At 34.8% G+C, this 5683-nt stretch overlaps 1 long non-coding RNA gene across 1 annotated transcript; it reads right to left on the reverse strand.

Annotated features, from left to right (window-relative positions):
* Positions 1-1079: 1079 nt before the first annotated feature.
* LOC122197613 (uncharacterized) lies at positions 1080-4052 on the reverse strand. Its single transcript, XR_006191220.2, has 2 exons — positions 3858-4052; positions 1080-2995 (listed from the first exon to the last, which is right to left on the reverse strand). It is a non-coding gene; the product is annotated as an uncharacterized LOC122197613 (long non-coding RNA).
* Between the last annotated feature and the right edge of the window lie 1631 nt (positions 4053-5683).

The raw sequence follows: 5683 nt of genomic DNA on the forward strand, positions 1-5683 counted from the left end.
GTTATAACTCGGATTTCGGCGTTCTTTATATCCCCGGAATCCTTGTTTCGACCACTACAACTTTATGTAAAGATATCGGGCTTATCTCACACTTTAATTTTGATGCTTATTTTTATCTTTTATTAATTATACATTTATAAATAAGTAATAAGCACACAAATACACATAATTCACATAATACTAAAATATTTCATCTTTATTACTTCAAAAAAAGAGTTACAATAGTTGACCTAGACTATTACATCGTTTAAAATGTTTAGCCCCGAAACCCGGGCGTTACACAGGTTACCTAATCTACATTATCCACATCCGAAGGGGTTCTAAATCATTCTTTCCTCAATGCCCAAAATACTTATGATAATTGATCTTCGGGTCATGACCCTAAATTATGAAACAATTCGAAATTAGGCGTTACACGTAGAATGATATATTAGTCATTTCATAAATACTTAACCCTTATTTTTTAAGAGTAAATTACAGTTTTGGTCCCAATGTAAACACCAATGTGCATTTTTAATCCAACTTTTGAATATTTGACATAAATCTTCTCGTGCTTTCCATAACTTGCATGTGTGGTCCATGAGGCTAAGTTCGTTTGAGATACTTCGTTAAATATATATGATATGACAAAATTAGATATAATACCTGTTTTTCATAACATATATAGTTTGAAAGGTGTAACTTGTTTATGGTACAAGTCGGCGAAATAAAAGCATAATTTTGCTTGAACAAGTGATTGAAAGGTGTTTCGATATATATGTGTGAAATGTAAGAATTATATGATAAATTATAAGTAGGTTACTATTTCCATAAGGGTGTGACGCGTCTTTATATAGGTGCATTGCATGGTCAACAAAAGTCGTCGGGTCAATTAGTCAACGGTCAAAGTTCACGACGTGAGTGTTGTTTGTGATGACATGTCGATGTGTCCGGTGTTGTACTGTATACATGTTGTGGGTACGGGACATGTGACATATGGTTAAGAATTATGGTGTATTAAACGATTTCGTGTTGTTTATGTGAGGAGTTTTAACAAAATGAAATCAGATTAGAGCTAGAGAGATAATTGTAACGTCCAATTTTTTTCACAACCAAAATATTTTTCTTTTTTATTAAGATAAACTTCCCAATTTATAAATTCATTATTTAGAAAACTGTTTATTCCAAGTTATATTTATTCAAAATCAGAGTATCATGAAGAACTCGAAATCCTCATTGTTGTTGATGGTTGTGTATAGTCCCGTCTTCGCCTTCCCATAATCACCGATGACACATGAAATAATAAACAACTGGATAAGCATGAAGCTTAGTGAGTTTTCCCCAAAATACCTCATACGATAAACATACAAGCATGCATAATGGCCCACAACCTCCCGGTTGGAATGCCCAGGCCCAATCATTTCCTTGGACTGAAATGCCAACATGCAATAGATCTAATCAGCTATCGGGATGGAATACACAGGGTTTGTTGGCCTATCGCCTCAACCCCAACTGCTATTTTCAAAGCCTCCATGCCTACGGCTTACAGCCAGCCCGTACCAGGTATCTTGGCGCACAACACAAAGCAGGACCGCCTCAACCCACCACTACCATATGTCGACATATAAACAAACAAGGATCAAGTAGGCACATAATATAGGCAAACAACAAACATACAACTCACTACTGCCTACAAGTCCTCTCACATCATACAATCCTATTATCGGCCATCCTCCATGAAATATGTAATCAGAAGTAACCAGAGGTGAGATAGCCACCCGAACAGATGATCCTACTCTAGAGCCACAACCAAACAAGGAACAAGCAAGAAATCCTAGATCAAGAGTTCTCAGGTTATTCTACACGAAAACAAACAATCCTTAGGGCACTCCACCTAAGGATAACCGACAAGTACATATAACATACGGTTGTACAGATCACTATGGCAACACAACATACTTGATACCAGGATACAAATCTAACAGATCACTACAACATAACAACATACTCGATACTAGGATACAAATCTAATTGATCACTACAACATAAACAATATACTCGATACCAGGATACAGATCTAACAGATCACTACATCATAACAATATACTAAGTATCAAAATCCAAGGAATGCATTACTGTATATATTCTGAGGTGAAATAGCCACTTGGACAAGTGGTCATACTCTAGAACCACGACCAAACAAGGAACAAGTAAGAGAGCCTAGATAATATACAATCCCTAAGGCATCCTTCTAATAACAGATAACCAAAACTAGTTGGTCGGCATAGGTGCCTTCGACCCACGGTACAATGAGGCAAACTCACTTAAAATGAAGAAACCCGAGAACATTGCGATATGCTCCCTGCTACATTGCTTGCACCCACGGATCCACTAACATCATAATCAGTGAAATCTTAATCACCATTCAAAACCCTCAAGTTTGACCTAAAGTCAAACTTGGTCAAAAAGTCAACGGTCAACGAAGTCAACAAAAGTCAAAGTCCAAGGTTGATTGGATACGCCCCTTAACGGGCCACCTATCCAACGGATAGAGACCAAGGCTTAACCATGGCTCAAAATACCTAAAATTCCCTTAAGTCCAGCTTGGTCAACCCTGGTTAAAGTCGAAAAATCAAAAGTCAAACTTGGTCAACGCTGCTGAGTACGCCCAACATACTCAGCTCGTACGCCCCGCGTACACAAGTGTTGACCCAAATTACAAATTGGTTGACTCAGTATGCCTGACATAATTGGGTTACGCCCATCGTACATTGCTATACTTCATTCATATACTAAATATCCAATGAGTGAATATAATTCTCAATTTCTATCCTCGTCGATTACTTATATCTTTCATGCTCACGACTACCAAACACCGCATCCGTTCTCACTATATATGTCTCCCCAAGAAATAACGGCACACAAAAAACATTTATGTGCAAGCAACCACGGTACACGAAAAACCCACCTTAAGTAGCTCGACCCTTTGTGAAGCTTGTACCCTTTAACCAGAGCCCTACATTCCACCAAAAAGTTTTCATAAGGCCATAATCCTAAATAAAATACTTCATATATGTCTATTTTGGTTCAACTATTCACGTGTCTCATTCGGCCAATCAATATTTAATTATCCAATTATGTTAATATTAATGTATATCGACAATTATAGTAATAATATACATATTATAACCACTTCTGTGTCAACATTTTCAAAAATAAGGTTTCGTATTAAAAAAAATCCTAAATCCTAAATATAAATATATACAAAAGTATATAACTTTGCTAACTACTTGAAAATAGCTAGAAGTTTAAATATCTGAAAGTGAAAGGGTTAATTTAGTAATTGTTGAATTGTAGTTGTGTCACTGGAAAAAGATAACCTAACTACAGGGGTCAAACCTGTGACTTCAGGTTTCAATTAAAAAAAAAAAAAAAAAAGTGAAAAAAAAAAAAAAAAAGATACGTACGTGTATAGTTTCATCTTAAATCAGCAGGTCATTAAAAGATGGGGGTTGAATTTGTATTTTCTTAATTGTAAATTCAAAAAAGAATATATTTTTCTAAAAGGGATCATCTATTAACCCGCCCAACAAAAAGACCCAGAAAACCCGTCTTCCCAACCCGAAATTCATTTTGTTTTCTGTGATTTTTGAAGTGCAGGAGCTCGAATATTTACCCAATATTATGTCAAACCATTATCTAGAATCATCATTATTTTTCTTCATTCCTTACTAACAAACATTCAGAATCAATTATCAAAATAAGCTCCAAATTAAGATGCATTGACCAAATAGAGACATGAAACAGAACCAAGAAACGTAATGCCAATCTATAACCCTAATTAAGTGATTATATCATGCTTCAATCGAAGAACATACCTCAATTTCTTGAAAGAAAATCGAAAATCTTCACAACCTTCTTCCTCCTATTTCTCCCTCGATTCTTCACCATATCTTGCAATTTCAGTGATAAGAATAATAAGGAGATTGATTGGAATAACATCCCCAAAAACACAATATTTTAAATGATACAAGTAGTCAAGTACGATGTTATTACTTCTCAAATTTAAACACATTTTCTATCCTTCTTTCATTTAGATTAAAAAAACCATGAAAAAGTTCACTTATCTAGATCCAAAAAATCATCAACATTATTATAAAATTTTAAATTAAAATATATATTTTCAGAGATGAAATAAAGAATGTTGGGTTTCGAGGAAAAGGACTAAAAAGCATTAATCATACTATCAGGAGGTGAATTTAATGATTATAGAAGACATATGGGCCACATAAGAACTTTTGTTTTCCTTTTAAAATATTTCACCTTTGTTTTTAAAACATATGCATGTTTAATAAAATATACATAAATGTTAATCATGTCTATAATGATGATTGCTAATTATAAAGGCAAATCTGAATGGCCATTCTTGATGTTTTTATGCTTAAACAACGTACGTAATTCCAAGAATAGGGAATTTTTATAACCAACATTGACAACATTTTAGACACCACCTAATAATTACTAATAGGTTACTACTTTTTTTTTCTTGAGCATGACATAACACCTTAACTGATGGATAGGGGTGAGCATTTGGATCGGACTGGACTAGACTAGCTCTTGCACCAGACTGGTTTTACATAAATTGGTGGACATTGGGCCGGACCTATTGAGGCTTACCGAGTCTAGGTCCGCTTCCCGGTTCTTTGACGTATAAGTGAGCATTTGGATCAGACCAGCTTTTGGAACAAACATGTTTTGCAAAAATTGGTGGACCTTGGACCAGACTTGTTGAGGCTTACCGGCTCCAAGTCCGGTTCCCGGTTTGGTCCAGTCCGGAGGTCCAAATGCTCACCCTACAGAGTAAATGATGTTCCTAACATTTGGACTTTAAGAGGACAAAAACAAGAAATTGAAACGTGAAACAAGGATAGCGAGATTTTGTATCATTGTATAGTTTCGATAGTTTGACTAACAAAACACATATTTATATACCATCATTTTGCTTCTTCGTCATTTTTAAGACCCAAATGACATTCTCTCATCCTGCAATCGAGATCAAGATATGTGGATATTGTTTACCACATCGATCTTAAGTTCTTAACAGTTTTTTTAAACAACTATAAATTTAAAAACCAGAGACTCTTGTTAGCAAAATGCTAACCAAGAGAACAAAAAACTGTTACATGGAAACAAAAGCTAATCTACACAACTTTTAACATAATTAGAGCCTTTATTCTTAAGCAAGAAAAAGTAAATAACTTAATACCATCAACCGATGTGTTTTTCCGCATCAATTGAGAAACAAACACCTTGGAATTTCTGTATCTCCAAATAGTCTAGAGGATGGCCAAGATTATGACCTCAAGATTCTTCTTGTTTACTAACAAACTTGACATATCATTAACCCAAGAAAGTCATTCACGAATAGAACAAGAATTTGGAAACGTAATACTACACCACCTAGCCCCAAATATCTACCGCTACTTAACACGAAAAGAAGAGTTAGTTCACATAATCGATCCGTACACGGTTGGAACATCCTATAGAATGTAACTCTAACCCACGGTGTAAACTAAAAGTAGCATTATAAATATCATGTACTAATTGATAATGATTTTGTAGGTGAATTTGGAATAAATCTTTATGAAAAAATAAAAGTTAACACTTTTTATATAAGTCCAAAATAGAACGTGAGATTTTCAAA

The sequence above is a fragment of the Lactuca sativa genome, chromosome 4 (genome assembly GCF_002870075.4).
Source record: "Lactuca sativa cultivar Salinas chromosome 4, Lsat_Salinas_v11, whole genome shotgun sequence".
NCBI lineage: Eukaryota > Viridiplantae > Streptophyta > Magnoliopsida > Asterales > Asteraceae > Lactuca > Lactuca sativa.